Below are 16,559 nucleotides of genomic sequence, written 5' to 3' on the forward strand. Positions count from 1 at the left end.
ACCTCAAGTTCTTTTTAGGAACAAGGCAAGGTATGAAATGATTAACAAATGCAAAATTTAAAAGCTCTCACTTCCCATATATTTTATCTATACATTTTATGATTGTGAGATTAAAGTAGATGCCTGATTTTTTAACCTTAAATCTTACTCCCTCTGGAAAAAAGACCGATAGTTAAAGGGTTAAAAAGGAAAAAAAAGACAGAGAAAAGAATGACAAATAGTCTTAGTTATAGTCTAAGTTCTGAGCAGGCTTTTTCCAGATCAGCATTTAAAAACAGCCCTTTCAAAGTAACTTTATAGTAAATATATTTTATTACTTCCAAGCTTTATTCCATTGCTGAAATTCAGATTTGTTGGTTCTATTCACTGCTAAAACTATTTCTCTTTTATTTTTTTCTTCAGAGAATTGCCTCTAACTCTTGAGGCCCAATTCCGCTCAATTCAATAAACAGGCAGTAAGTGCCAACTATGTGTCCAGTAGGTGGTGGGAAGAGAATGAGATAAGAAATAAAGCATCCTTAGACAGATAAACTGAAATAATGGTAGTGAATGAGTATGAGGCCTAGGGGCATTTTTTAGGGGGCTTGGCAGGAAGCCCTGTTTCTTAAGAGCCCTCACTTTGTTCAGTAGTTAATTTAAATATCTTTTGTTCAATATGTGACTTTAGTTCAAAATTCCATGTGAGAGGCCTTTTGTCTTCTACTGTTGTTATTATTACTCCTTTTATCACAATCTACTCAATTTGGTTCAGTAATGTAGAGAGATTTGGTTTCTTTCCAGCAAAAAAAAAAGCTTGGCTAGTTCAAGTCATTACCCAGACTAAAAAATATGTTAATGTAGATGTCTCCCTTCGCTAAACTAAGAAAACAAGAAGACAAAACACATCAGGGAGGACTTGTGTTACAGATTTGTACAGCAGAAGTGTATAGAACATAGGACACCTATAGAACATTACACTTGAAGAATGCAGGGAGATGGTAATCAACATAAGTTGGACAAGAAGATGCAAATGATGAAAATGCAAGCCTAAAGTACAGTTAAAGTTACAGTAGGCCAGCTATGGAGCCAATCGATAGGAACCAACTGATTGTGACCTGACAAGGGAATGTGCACCCATCTACCTGTACTTAGTTTGGCTCAAATCACTGTTTCTACAGTGTATTAGGCTGATCAATCCATTATACTGAACGGCCATTGATATGCAGCTGTGTCCAGTACCACATCTGGGTCATACAAGAATGATAATAATGTATGTGCCCACCATCAGCAACATTTTTGGTTATTTTCCTGCAGTGGTGATGGACTTGTGATCCATCCACCCCCACGGTAACTTCTGCATCATTCACAGATGATTTACTAGAGTCAGGTATTTAAAAAGCCATATATCCAGAAAAACTAGGACTCTCTAACGTACACTGATTTCCGACTCACTCATTTAATCAAGAACTTACTGAGTACTTCCTATGTGGTAGGCACTGTGTACAACACTGTGTGTGATAGCAATACAAAAATCAGTGAGACTCAGTCCTTGCCCTTCACAGAAAGACAAATGTTTAAACAAATCACTGTAACACAGTGTAATGCATGCTCTAACAGAGTTCCATCCAAGCTTCAGCTCTGCGTCAATGAGGCAGGAGAGGTTTCACAGAGGAAAAGAAACTCTAGAAAGGCTGGTAAGAGTTATCCAAGAGTAATGGGATTTGGGGAAGAAAGGATAGCTTCCCGGTAGTGGGGCAGCATATGTAAAGGTATGGCTGGTTCAGGGAACATAGATCCACCGGGAGGAGGTATGGAGAGGAGAGGAGCTGGAGAGGCAGAAAGGAACATTAGGGAGGGCCTCGTATGCAGCGGGCTTAGACTTTATTCTCTAAGCAACGGGAAATTATTTAATGGTTCTAAGCAAAAGACATTATTAGGTTTGCACTTCAATAAGAAAAATACAGCAGCAAAAATGGATCAAAGAGGGCGCCTGGGTGGCTCAGATGGTTGAGCGTCTGCCTTCGGCTCAGGTCATGATCCCAGGGTCCTGGGATCGAGTCCCACAACGGGCTCCCTGCTCCTTGGGAGCCTGCTTCTCCCTCTGCCTCTCTCTCTCTCTCTCTCTGTCTTTCATGAATAAATAAATAAAATCTTTAAAAAAAATGGATCAAAGATTTAAAAAACTACAATGACAAGTTCATGTGTTAGTTCATTTATTTAACCGAGTATTTATATAACATACGATGTGCCAGGTATTATAAACAGTAATGAAGAAAATACATGTGGCCCCTGACCTCACAGAGCTTAGAGTCTTCGTGAAAGATAAATTACAGATGAGCTGAAGCACCAGCGCTATGGATGGATATGAGGGCAGACTTAAGAGGTGTATCTACAAGACACTCCATGTGGAGGGTAAGGGAGAAATCTAGAATGACTCCCAGCCTCCTGACTCAACGGACTTGGGAGTAGAGGTAATATAGGAAGAGCAAACCAGATCTGAGAGGGAAACTCATTACTACCCATGGGGTGTTTAGATGGAGATAAGCAAATATTCCACAAGCAACTGAAGAGATGGTTCCTCGGTTTACTTGCCTGGCCTGAAGAAACATTGTAGCTGGTGGAAGAGCAAGTTGGTGAAAAGAGCTGAGAAGGAAATGTCTGAGAGCAGCATCTGGGGAATGGCAGAACGATGCCACGAAAGCCGAAGGAATCGAGTTTCAAGGATGTGAGAGAACAGTCATTAGTGTCAACTGCCAGAGTTAATGGTTTCCAGTATAATCACAGACTTGTGCAACCATCACCACAATCAATTTTTGAACATTTTCATCACCCCATAAAGAAACCCATTAGCAGTCACTCCTTTCATTTATCCCCAACCCTTCTCCAACCCCATCTAGCCATAGGCAATCAGTAATTTACCTTCTGTCTCTACAGATTTGCCTGTATTCGATACCAATGGAACCACACAATATATGACCTTTAGTGACTGGCTTCTTTCATGTTGGGAGTATATATCAGCACTTCATTGCTTTTTATTAACAAATAATTGCTTTTTATTGACAAATGTGGTTACACCACAACTTGTTTATCATTCATCAATTAGTGGACATTTGGATTATTTCCACTTTTTTGGCTCCTATGAATAATGCTGCTATGAACATTAGTGTACATGTTTTTGTGTGGATGTTTGTTTTCATTCCTCTTGCGTATATATCTAAGGATAGAATTGCTGGATCACATGGTAACTCTGTTTAAACTCTTGAGGAACTGTCAGAATGTCTTCCAAAGAAGCAGTACCACTGAACATTCCCACCAGCAACAGCAATATGAGGGTTCTAATTTCTCCACATCCTCAGCAACATTATTATCTTTTTTATCACAGCCAACCTAGTGCAGTGGTGTCTCTTTGTGGTTTTGATTTGAATATCCCTGATGGCTAATGATGCTGAACATCTTTCTATGTGCCTACTAACCATTTGTATACCTTCTTCAGAGAAATGTCTATTCAGATCCTTTACCCTACTTTGATTATAATTTTAGTTCTGTCTTTTGCAAATACTTTCTCCCAGTCTGTGAGTTGTCTTCACTTTCCTGATGGTGTCCTTTGGAGCACAAAAAATTTTAATTTTGATGAAATTCAATGTATCTCTTTTTTTCTTTTGTGGCTTGTGCTTTTAGTATAGTATCTAAGAAGGCTTCGCATAACCAAGGTCAGGAAGATCTACCCCTATATTTTATTCTAAGAATGTTCTAGTTTTAGCTCTTACATTTTAGGTCCATAGTCCATTTGAAGTTTATTTTTGTGTATGCTGTAAGGAAAGGGTTACTACTTTGTTTAAATAGGAGAATGTTGACAGGCTGAAGGAAAGGAAGCAGGAAACAAGACACTGATTATGAAGCAAGGTCTCTGAAGAGGCAGGGAAAGAACCTGAAGAACAAGTAGAGGGACTAACATTTACCAGGAGGAAATCATCTCTTCCTTGGAGACGAGAGGAACGGTGAGGTAATGAATACAACAGAGATATTAACTGTAACTGTGGGGTCTATGAGCTATATCTTCTCAGGAATTTACAAAACGTTAGTTTAAGGATCTAAGATAACCCTCAGTGAGGAAATGTTTAATTTTATGTAATCCACCACTTTCCAAATTATTTCTTAATACCTACTAAACTATGATGAAATTAGGATTTGTAGGATACACTTAGGGAACAAGTGATCTAGGCCACGAGTTACAAACCAGTGGCCTTTGTGCAGAATTTGGATGAAGGGTAATTTTTGTTTGGGCCACATTTTTCTTGAAATCAAGAAATTTCATAAAGATACAAATTTCTGACATCTCTTGAAATATCAAAAGATTTGGCCACATCAGATCTGCATTTCAGCAAAGAAACAATTTGCTAGAACCCAAATGTCCCATACAGGAAATATACTCTCTGCACCACTCCCTATAATCTTAACATCCACACCATTTCACTCATTTATGTCACTTCCTGGTCCCTGTGGGTATCTGGGTTTATCATTTCTGACTAGGCAACCCTCTCAGTGTCTATACAGAGTGAAAATTCCTGAAGCCACTCTTAGAGATTTCCTTGTCCAAGTCCTCTAAATATTTTGTTATAAAAGTGCTCTTCTTCTGAGAGCTATGAGAGAAAGACCAAGAAAAGTATTTATGTCAGGAATGACAAAATGGCAGTGTATGGGCCAGGTGCAATCTACAGTCCTATTTTGTTTGACTTGCACAGTATTTTTTTAAATGGAAAATTTCACATTAAAAAGAAATACAGATTTCTAGATTTTATTGGATATCAGGAAGATCTGGTAACACTAGGCTCTGTTTCCATATGGCATCAATAAGCTGGAGATTGTAGCAGTTGTTTTCAATCAGGTCCTACATGTTTCAGTTTACCACAGTCCCTACCACTCCCCAATGTCCTCTAACTGGTCTGAGTCACACATTTACCTATTTAGCCGTGGAGGCATTCTGAGTTTGTGCTACTTGATTTAACAAAAACATTCAGTTCTTAATTAGCACAGTGCACAAGGCAAGATTCCCAACATCATGAGTGTCATGGGAAATTCTACTTATGCCTCAGCTATCTCACTGATGAAATATCCCACTCTCCCCCAAATACATATCCACATCAAAAAAAAAATGACTGGAAGGAAACATGGAAAGTAGAATTTCACGTGATCTTTATTTTCTGCTGAATCTTTTTCTGTACTTTCCAGGTTTTTTAAAAATAGACTATGGGGGCGCCGGGGTGGCACAGTCAGTTGAGCAGCTGACTCTTGGTTTTGGATCAGGTCATGATCTTGGGGTCGTGAGACTGAGCCCAGAGTCTTCTCTCTCCTTCTCCCTCTGCCCCTCCCACTCCTGCTTGCTTTCTCTCCCTCTCTAAAATAAATAAATCTTTAAACAAATGACTATGTGGGGCGCCTCAGTAGCTCAGTCGTTAAGTGTCTGCCTTTGGCTCAGGTCATGGTCCCAGGGTCCTGGGCTCGAGCCCTGCGTCAGGCTCCCTGCTCGGTGGGGAGTCTGCTTCTCCCTCTCCCTCTGCCTCTCGCTCTGCTTGTACTCTCTATCCCTTGTGCTCTCAAATAAATAAAATTTAAAAATAAAATAAAAATACATCAAATCATCATGTTGTACACCCAAAACTAAAACAATATTACATGTCACTTATATCTCAATAAAACTGGGGAGAAAAGAAACATGAAAAAATTTTAAACTTCTTTTAGTAAAAGAAATACAAATTTATTGTTTTTCTTTAAGATCTTATTTATTTGGGGTGCCTGGGTGGCTCAGTCGTTAAGCGTCTGCCTTTGGCTCAGGTCATGATCCCAGGATCCTGGGATTGAGCCCCTGCATCGGGCTCCCTGCTCCGTGGAAAGCCTGCTTCTCCCTCTCCCACTCTCCCTGCTTGTGTTCCTGCTCTCACTATCTCTTTCAAATAAATAAATAAAATCTTTAAAAAAATGACTATGCATTGCCTCATAATCAGAAAAATATAAACTAAATGTCTAAAATGGGTCAACAATATTCTTGGTAAGTAATAATCTATAAAGTAATGAGAAATCACCAGTGCCTAAAAGGTTCAAATTTTGACCAACTGCCAAAAACAGAATTTAAATGTGCATCAATGATAACACAATCACATGAGATAAACAGTAGATGAACCACATCTGTGGCAAGTTCTAGTGTCAAGCAAGCTCATTTGCTGCATACTTTTCCTTAGAACTAGTGTTAAGTTGCCTTGGCAGCAGCTGTTTATTGTAACCCAGTATAAGACTGACTGTATCAATTAAGGCTAGATAAATGTTAGCACATCAGCCTGCTCACCAGATTCCTGTTTATGAAGATGCTGTGGGAAGGCTTCCAATTTGCAAATACTATACTTCATTCTCTCCCTCAACTCAGGATTCTTCTGTACACTTCACAATTACTTACACTTGTGCTCTGGATGGCCACTAATTTAATGATAAAGCATGTCATCAGCACAGGGAACTTCTCCCCACCACCCAGTTTCTCCCGAGCCCTCTCAAGTAAACACAAAATATGCTCCTTCCATTTCACAGAAAATTTCAGAGTAAAAAAGAATTTGGGGGGGGGGTGCCCGGCTGGCTAAGTTGGTTAAGTGTCTGCCTTAAGCTCAGGTCATGATCCCAGGGTCCTGGGATAGAGCCCCGTGTTGGGATCTCTACCAGCGGGAAGTCTGCTTCTCCCTCTCCCTCTGTATTCTTTCTCTCTCTCTCTCAAACAAATAAATAAAATCTTAAAAAAAAAAAAAAAAAGAATTTGGCAACCTAATCCAAAAGCATCACATCAGAAAGGAGGCTCAGAGAGGTAATTTCTCTAAGAAAGTTGCAGGACTTAAATGTGAATCCAAGCCTCTTGGCTCCATTTCCCGTGTTTTTAGGTACACTGCCTAACTTGCAAGCAAGACATTAAGTGACAAATATTCCTACACTCATTTACAGCATACCAAATCCTACTTAAAGTGATTTCTATTTTGTTTTGAAACATACAGAAGCAAATAATACATCACATAAAGTTTCATGGGAAAATAAAAGGACTGTTTTTCTAATTTTTTTTCAATATTTTACTTATTTATTTGACAGACAGAGAACACAAGCAGGGGGAGCCGCAGAGAGAGGGGGAGAAGCAGGATCCCCACTAAGCAGGGAGACTGATGTGGGGCTCAATCCCAGGACCCTGGGATCATGATCCAAGCCAAAGGCAGATGCTCAACCGACTGAGCCACCCAAGCACCCCTTTAATTTTTTTCGTTATTAAAAAGATTACTTAAACCGGAACTCAGTAGTAATCACACTAGTCATAATTAAATAACTATCACATATTCATAAATACTGGTGGGGAGGAAAAGATCATCGCATGATCTGGATATAATCTTCAAAAGATGTTTCATGTAAAGAACAAATTCCATTGGGGTCAGGTCTGGATTGTTCTTCCCTCATAGCCATGATACACAGTGACTTGCAAAGTGCTCAAAAAACAGTGCGAACTAGGGACGCCTGGGTAGCTCAATCCATTAAGTGACCAACTTTTGATTTCAGTTCAGGTCACAATGGTAGCGTTCTGGGATCCAGCCTTGTGGCTGGCTCCACGCTCAGCAGGGAGTCTGCTTGTCCCTTTCCCTCTCCCTCTGCACCCCCCATCCCCTCATGTGCAGGCATACGCAGTCTCTCTCTCTTGCACTCTCTCTCAAATAAATAAAATCTTTAAAAAACAAAACAAAACAAAAAATTAACATTTAATTCTACCATTTTCATATCAGCCCACATATACCCTTTTACTCCATTCTAATTCCTTCTTTTTCTGCACAATTAACTCCAGAAGACCTTCATTCTTTTATTTTCATTCATTCTTCAAAACACTTACAAACTAATCCTCTATTAAAGTGACTAGCTGGGTCCTTTAAAAAAAAAAATCATGGATGAAATAACGAAAAAAAGAAAGCTATTGCCAAGGAAAATTAGGTCGACTCTACAACCTGTCCTATATGCCTTATACATGATTATAAGGAAATAATGCATAAGAATGTGCTCTGTACATCATCAAAGTGTTATCAAATATAGGCTGTCCAGGTGCTATAAATGTTTAGTCCTTCAAAGTATCTCAAAGGCCCCACCAGCATCAAAACAGTCTCCATCTTCTCCTTACTGCTCTCTAACCAAATCTGCTTTTCTCAAAGAACTATTATTCCACAGAATTTAAAATATACTTTTTGTTTTTCTGCTTTAATAGCCAGAATTGCAAATGCATTCTTTCCTAATAGTTTTAGTTCACAAAATGCAGAATTTCAATAACAATGTAGCTTTTGCAGATGAAGTCTCGGTATGTAACCACCATTTGTAACTTTGTCCCTCCGGAAAAATAACTCCAAATCAATTTGTAGATGAATTTTCAAAATGCAACCCATTTTTATGTAGGGAAATCTGGGGACCTAATGGAAAGTAACATGGAGCTGTGGGAAAAGTACTGGGGCTTTGGAATGAATCTCTCCTCCTGCTCTGCTATTATTAATACTGTGTCCTTGGGCAAGTAACTTAATCTCTTTGAGTCTCAGTCTCCTAACCATGTAAAACGGGGAAAAGCAAAATCTCTCTCGGGGGCTAAAGAATGTAATACATATGTAAATTACCTAATACATATGTATCTTCCAGCGCCTGGAAGATAACAGGTACTAAATAAATATTAGTCCCTTTTTCCCTCTGCCACTGTGGTATTCATTTATGACTTCTGTTTTCTCCTTTTTAAAAAATTGTGGGTTTTTTTTTTAATTGAGTACACGCTATAAGTTAGGAGCTCTTTATTAGCTCACTAAATCTTTATAACAACAACCCTACGAGGTAGGAACCATTACAATCTCATTTTACAGATGACAGAGGCACAGAAAGGTTCCTTGATTTGCCTAAAATTACTCAGATAATGGGGTTGACTTCAGCACACACATGCTCTAATTCTAAACCACTCTACTGTGTATGTGTGTGTTTTTTTAATGAGGGAGAGGGATGCAATGATGTGTAATGTTTCCTATTGTTATACTGCATGATTCTGTAACTCTGTAGAGCTATCAGACGGCAAGGACAAGAAAACCTTCAGGCTCACAACGGGCAAATATAAACCATCACGCTGCTGTCTAATCAACTCATACCCAATTGTTCTGGTTGCCCTTCCCAGAAGCTGGAAAGTTTCCACAGGCAGGACAGGTTAGATTCACTAGGGCTGCAGCTGCTTCAGCTCCGTAACTGTTATTTGCTTAGGAACGATCAACTGAGTCAACCTGACATCCATTAGTTTTTTGTTTTTTTTTTTTAAGATTTTATTTATTTATTGAGAGAGAGAGAGAGAGAATAGTAGAGAGCATGAGAGAGAGGAAGGTCAGAGGGAGAAGCAGACCCCCTGCTGAGCAGGGAGCCCGATGCGGGACTCGATCCCGGGACTCCAGGATCATGACCTGAGCCGAAGGCAGTCGCTTAACCAACTGAGCCACCCAGGCGCCCCGACATCCATTAGTTTTTAAAATTGAACCAGGACTGACAAATAATGTAGCCTTTTACTTTTTTTTTTAAGATAGACTGATTGATTGATTGATTGATTGATTTAGAGAGTGCACATGAGCGGGGAGTGGGGTAGAGGGTCAGAGGAGCAGGGGCATAAATGGGCAGAGAGATAGGGAGAAAATCTCAGGCCGACTCTAGACTGAGCACAGAGCCCGATGCAGGGCTCAATCTCACAACCCTGAGATCACGACCTGAGCCGAAATCAAGAGTCAGACACTTTCAAACCACCTGAGCCACCCAAGTACTTTTCACTTTTTTTTTTTTAATTACAGGTGTGGTCAAAATTTGAAATAGTAACCCAATGGCAAAAGTCTTTAAGTGTCTTTACTAATGTTGGGAGCCATCTTGCTTGCTAACTGGAGACCGTTCAGAGTCGCTTTTACAGTTTAGTAATTAAATTTGGCTCCAGGCTGTAATAGACACCCTGACCCATTAAATTACGGCCCGAAGCAAAATTACTTTATTTCTCCACTCAAGCTATGAACACACTTCTTACCAACAGCCAAAACTGGAAATCCAGTGTTCCAGAGAATTCATGTGACAAGTGGTTAAGGCTACCGATTTAAAATGCCCATAGAGGGCGCCTGGGTGGCTCAGTTGGTTAAGTGACTGCCTTCGGCTCAGGTCATGATCCCAGGGTCCTGGGATCGAACCCCGCATCGGGCTCCCTGCTCAGAGGGAAGTCTGCTTCTCCCTCTCCCACTCCCCCCGCTTGTGTTCCCTCTCTCTCTGTCAATTAAATAAATAAAATCTTTAAAAAATAAAAAATAAAATAAAATGCCCATAGATTAAGACTTGTTTAATGGTACCTACACTAAATAAACCCCCACCATTTTACCTTTAGGCTTTTGTTTTTCATGTTTTTACCTTTTCTTCTCAATGACTACAAACATAGTCAGTGTGACTACATATGGGCTGAGCAAGACTCAATTCTAAACTCACTGAAAAGTGAAATAAGAACACAGACCAAACTAGCCGAGATGTACGGACAGAAAAAAACCACAACCATCCCCAGCAATAGTGTTTGTGCCTTTGGCAGATTGTATTTCATCACTGCTCTTTGTACAACGTGAACAGATTAGACACAGCCTCGATTTAATCAGAAGACTTTTACAGGAATAATAAGTTTATTTCCTTTCGTTTCACTTACTAATACAAAAATCAGTACTACAACCTACTTGCTGAATAGTTGCCACAGATAACTAAACCCTTTAGTCTAAAGTTCTGTCCTGAGAATTCTATGTGTAAGGCAATGTGCAGGTGACACAAAGATGCAGTTAGGGAATGTATGGCCTGGAAGAGCATCAACACTACATGAATGTCACCAGGGAGGTAGGACTTAGCACTACTGGGGGTAAGTGGACAGAGAGTACAACCAGTTGTTGAGATTAGGGCAGTCTTCAGTATTTGAGCTGAGCCTTAAAGTGTGGATATAATTTCTGGAGGGAAGAAGGTTATCTTAGAAGGAAATGCAGTATATGCAAAGAAAAAGAACTGAGAAGGACTTGAATTTGCTGGTGAAATGCCAAGGAGTCTCACTGGGCTAGTACAGGCTTTGAGGGAGGGGCACTATGGTGGGGTAGGACCACCAGTGGGCTCTGATTTTGGCTTTTCCGCTGTCAAAGGTACCTGCTTCAGATACTCTGTTGATCATGTCTGAGAATACATTTTCTTATTTTTAAAATGAGAGGTTTGAGGGCATCTGGCCAGCTCAGTCAGTAAAGCATGTGACTCTTGATCTTGGGGCCAGAAGTTCGAGCCCGATGTTGGGCATAGAGCTTACTTTAAAAAAAAAAGAAAAGAGAGACAGAGTTGGATTAGAACATCTCTGAGGTCTATTTCCAACTTTATAAATCTAAAACTCTGGGTCAGGGGCTGGCAAACTTTTTCTATAAAGGGCCAGATAGTAAATATTTTAGGCTTTGTGGACCATATGGTCTCTGTCACAACTTCTCAACACTGTTGTAGGGTGAAAGCAGTCATAGAAAATATGTAAATGAGTGGATAGGGCAGTTCCAATAAAGCCGTATTTATGTACATTGAAATTTTAATTTTATATAACTTCATGTAACATGAAATATTCTTTTGATTTTTTTTTCAAACATTCACAAATATAAACACTATTTTAGCTCCTGGGTAGTCCACATTTTGGCCCACAGGCCGTAGTTTGCAGACTTCTCCACTCCCTAGAGAAATAAGAACAGAAGGGGGTTGGGGGTAGTAGCCCCTCAAGAGCTAGAATAAGGAGTTTAGATTAATTTAGAAGACAATTGGAGGAGGTACAAGCTTCTGAGCAAGGAAAGTGTTGAGATCAGAGCTGTACTTAGGTTTACTAAGTAAACTGGCAGTAATGGATGGGAGCGAGAGACTAGTAGGTAACTATCATGGGATACTATTAAAGCCTGATCTAGACTGGTAGCTTTGAGGAAGAAGAAGAAAAAAAAAGATATGGAAGGAAAGATCAACAGAACACTACTTGGAAAAGAAAAAAAGAAGAGGAAAAGTTTTATCTGGCAAACATAATAAAAGGGATCAATTCCTGGACAAGAAGGGGGAAGATGGGGATTTTGCATTCCCATTCCTCAGTGCCATCAGTACATGACTACAGAAGACTAATTAAGGAATTTGCCTGTGTATGGAAACTTTAGAACAAACAGCCCAAGTTGGAGCTTCCGGTTCAAAGATAAAAGTTTTCTGGTATATTTCAAGTAAAATATAACATTCATATTTCCCTGTTAGAGATGCAATAGATATAGCAGTTTTAGAGATGATGTTTATTTATTTATGGCTCCTTGTTCTCCAGGGACTTTTCAGCAGCCTTCTCAAATGAGGAAACAGTATTCATCTGGTGTATATAGATATATCGTTGCGCTCAGAATTTTTAAATCACTCTGCTGACTGTGACTTGGAATTTATATCTATTTCTTCTCCCTCTGATGGAGAAAAAATTGCAGTGCTGCAAATACAACTGATTTAGCATCACACATCTCCCAAGTGCAAGTAATCCCATGGTATGAGAGTACTACATGCCTTCCAGAACTCAAATTTATAAGGTGGGTGAGGTTGGAGGGAAGAGAAGTTCAAACACATGTGCACATAAGTAGCTCTAATTCATGACAGTATCTGATAAGAAACATAGGTAAGCCTTACAGAGAGATTAATTTCAACTGAGCAGCCTGGAAAGGACTTCATGGAGAAAGTGACATCAACATTGGGCCCATTTTAACAAGAGAAGAAGGGTGATTCCAAGCATTGAGAACAGTGCAAACAGTAACAAGAAAAAGATGTGGGAAAATACCGGATTTATCTTTCTTACTTCAAAAGTGATATATGTTTATTGTCAGGGGGAAAACATGAATTATGGTAAGAAAAAAAGTGTGTAACCTGACATCCCACCACTCAATCCTACCACATTTTAGTGTATGCTTTTCCACATATAGGATAATACAAAATGGGATCATTCTAAATATATCCCCCTACTGTTTTTTGCCTAACGTCTTACCACAGATATCTGTCCATGCCAGCCTGGAATACATACTGGAGTGATTAAAAACCACTGGCATACCTGAGTTCAAGGTCAAGTATAGCCGTTTCCTTAGAGCTCTCACTACAACTTGATCTTTATCTGTTTTCTGCAAGATCTCTACAGGTAGATCTATGCTACTAGCCACTGTATTTTTCTTTCTTCCATATGAAATCAAAAAGGTATGGGTATAACTTATTTAATAAAATAATTAGTAATTTTTAAAACCATTTTGTTTTACTGGTGCATTTCTGAAATTGAGAACACTGGAATTCAAGTGTAAATTAAGTAACAAAGAGGTTCTCTAGAATTTGCCCCCTCTTTCTCTATTTGCACTCCCCCAGTGCTTGAAGGCAGCCTTCACTACCTCTTGGATGGATGGCTCTCCAACAATGTGTGTTTCACTCCCTAATCTATCTTCCTCACCACTACCAGGATTATCTTTCCCAAACCCAAAACTGTCCATGTGATACCTCAATTTAAAATCCTTCCATTGCTGGGGCACCTGGATGGCTCAGTCAGTTTAGTGGCCGGCTCTTGATTTTGGCTCAAGTCATGATCTCAGGGTCGTGGGATTGGGCCCCCTGTCAGCCCTGCACCGGGCATGGAGCCTGCTTAAGATTCTCTCTCTCCCTCTCCCTCTGCCCCTCCTCCCCTTCCCTCTCAAATAAATAAATAAATAAAATCCTTCCACTGACTTATATCCAGTGTTTGGAATGGCCCCCTTCTAGAAATTACCCTATAAATATATTTGCACAGGCATAAAATGACCTAACTGTATCATTCATTGCCACAGTCAGAAATAGCAAAAGATCATAAATACCTAAGGTCCTTCCATAAGGACCTAGTTACATAAATTATGTTACAATCATCAATGGATTATTATGTAACTGTCAAAAGACTCAATATATATTGATAAAAAATGTTCTCCAAAGTATGTTAAGGGAAAAAAAAAATCAAGGAACCGTATGATAGGTCACCATTCGTATAAAAGGGGAAAACATATCACCTGAATATGCATAAGCTATCTCTAGAAGCATACCCAAGACATTGGGTTTCCTATGTTCACTGGTCACCTATGAATATAAAATCTTTAAAAAGTTTTTGAACTAGGGAGCCTGGGTGGCTCAGTTGGTTAAGCAACTGCTTTCGGCCCAGGTCATGATCCTGGAGTCCCAGGATCGAGTCCCACATCAGGCTCCCTGCTCGGCGGGGAGTCTGCTTCTCCCTCTGACCCTCTTCCCTCTCGTGCTCTCTATCTCTCATTCTCTCTCTCTCAAATAAATAAATAAAATCTTTAAAAAAAAAAAAGTTTTTGAACTAGGTGAGTTTTTTACTTGTTCAAAAATTAAAGTTGGGTTTTTTTCTGATTGGTTAATATGGCACATAAGTCCCTTCCCAAACTAACACAATCTACCTTAGTAGTCTCTTTACTAAAGCCGCCCCACTCCCTCACTGCTCATTCACACTCCTGCCCTGCACAGAAGGCTTTCCCATTTTTCTCTGGCTGGCAAGCTTCTTCATGCTTCAAATACTGGCTCTCTAAGATAGAATGAACTTCCCCTCCTGTCTTCCTGCCATATTGTACAAAAGGGCCTTTGGCCTGATTTGATTACATGTTTGTTCCCTGGCATCAGTGGCTGGGTTCACAGTCTTACCTGACTCCATGAGGAGGTTCTACCCCTCAGGGACAAAGTCCAGACCTCAGAAGGCAATAAAAGAGTGATGAAATAGCATTATTCACAGTAGCCAAAAAAAAAAAAAAAAGAAACCCAAGTGTCCATCAACAGTTGAATGGATAAGCAAAATGCAGTACACACGGAGCAGCGCCGTGGCAGTCGGCAAGAACAAGCGCCTTACAAAAGGCGGCAAAAAGGGAGCCAAGAAGAAAGGGGTTGATCCATTTTCTAAGAAAGACTGGCATGATGTGAAAGCACCAGCTATGTTCAATATAAGAAATATTGGAAAAACATTAGTCACAAGAACTCAAGGAACCAAAATCGCATCTGATGGCCTCAAGGGTCATGTTTATGAAGTGAGCCTTGCTGATCTACAGAATGATGAAGTTGCGTTTAGAAAACTCAAGCTAATTACTGAGGATGTTCAGGGCAAAAACTGCCTAATTTCCACGGCATGGATCTTACCCGTGACAAAATGTGCTCCATGGTCAAAAAATGGCAGACCATGATTGAAGCTCATGTTGATGTCAAGACTACCGATGGTTATTTGCTTCATCTATTTTGTGTTGGTTTTACTAAAAAACGCAATAACCAGATTCGGAAGACCTCTTATGCTCAGCACCAACAGGTCCGTCAAATTCGGAAAAAGATGATGGAAATCATGACCCAAAAGGTGCAAACAAATGACTTGAAAGAAGTGGTCAATAAATTGATTCCAGACAGCATCAGAAAAGATATAGAAAAACCTTGTCAGTCTATTTATCCACTCCATGATGTCTTTGTTGGAAAAGTAAAAATGCTGAAGAAGCCCAAGTTTGAAATGGGAAAGCTCATGGAGCTTCATGGTGAAGGTAGTAGTTCTGGAAAAGCTGCTGGGGATGAGACTGTTGCTAAAGTTGAACGAGCTGATGGATATGAGCCACCAGTCCAAGAATCTGTTTAAAAGTCAGACATTTAATGGTGACAAATAAAAAATCATATGTGTGATGTTTAAAAAAAAATACAGTACACACATACAATGGAATATTATTTAGCCTTGAAAAGAAGGAAATTATTTTTTTTTTGTCTAAATGTTTTTATTTGAAACAAACAGTTGCACCAAGCAAGAGCTTACTTTCCCCACTCCAAATTAAAACAGAGTAATAGGGGCAAAGGTCATTTGGCAGGACAGTTCCAGTATGTGAACATCCTAAAAAGAAGGAAATTCTGACATAAGCTACAACACGGATGAACCTTGAAGACATTATGAGTAAAATAAGCCAGTCACAAAAGGACAAATACTGTATGATTCTACTTATATGAGTTACCTAGAGAAGTCAAACTCAAAGCAACAGAAAGTAGAACTGCAGGTGTCAGGGACTCAGATGAGTGAGAAATGGGAAGTTAGGGTTTAAAGGGTACAGAGCTTCAGTCAGGGGCAATGAAAAGGTTCTAGAGGTAGAAGGTGCTAATGGTGATACAACAATGTGAATGTACTTAATGTCACAGAACTGCACACTTAAAAATAGTTAAAATGGTAATTTCTATGTTACATATAATTTTACTGCAATAAAAAAATTAAAGAAGGGGCACCTGGATGGCTCAGTGGGTTAAGCATCTGACTTTGGCTCAGGTAGGGATCTCGGGGTCCTGGGATCGAGTCCTGTGTCCAGCTCTGTGCTCAGTGGGGAGTCTGCTTGTCCCTCTGCCACGCCCCCTGCTGGTGCGCACGCGCGCACGCGCACACACACACACACACACACACACACACACACTCTCTCTCTCTCTCTCTCTCTCTCTCTCTCTCTCTCTCA

General features: G+C 39.8%; 1 protein-coding gene and 1 pseudogene across 2 annotated transcripts in view; one reads left to right on the forward strand and one right to left on the reverse strand.

Annotated features, from left to right (window-relative positions):
- VCL (vinculin) overlaps positions 1–16,559 on the reverse strand; it is a 110,407-nt gene that overhangs the window by 80,383 nt on the left and 13,465 nt on the right. The gene's annotated exons all lie outside the window — the stretch shown is intronic.
- On the forward strand, positions 14,852–15,746 carry LOC112807640 (small ribosomal subunit protein eS1-like; annotated as a pseudogene).

This window comes from Callorhinus ursinus, unplaced genomic scaffold (genome assembly GCF_003265705.2).
Source record: "Callorhinus ursinus isolate GAN/ISIS: 27379988/994484 unplaced genomic scaffold, GSC_fseal_2.0 scaffold31, whole genome shotgun sequence".
Taxonomy (NCBI): Eukaryota; Metazoa; Chordata; class Mammalia; order Carnivora; family Otariidae; genus Callorhinus; species Callorhinus ursinus.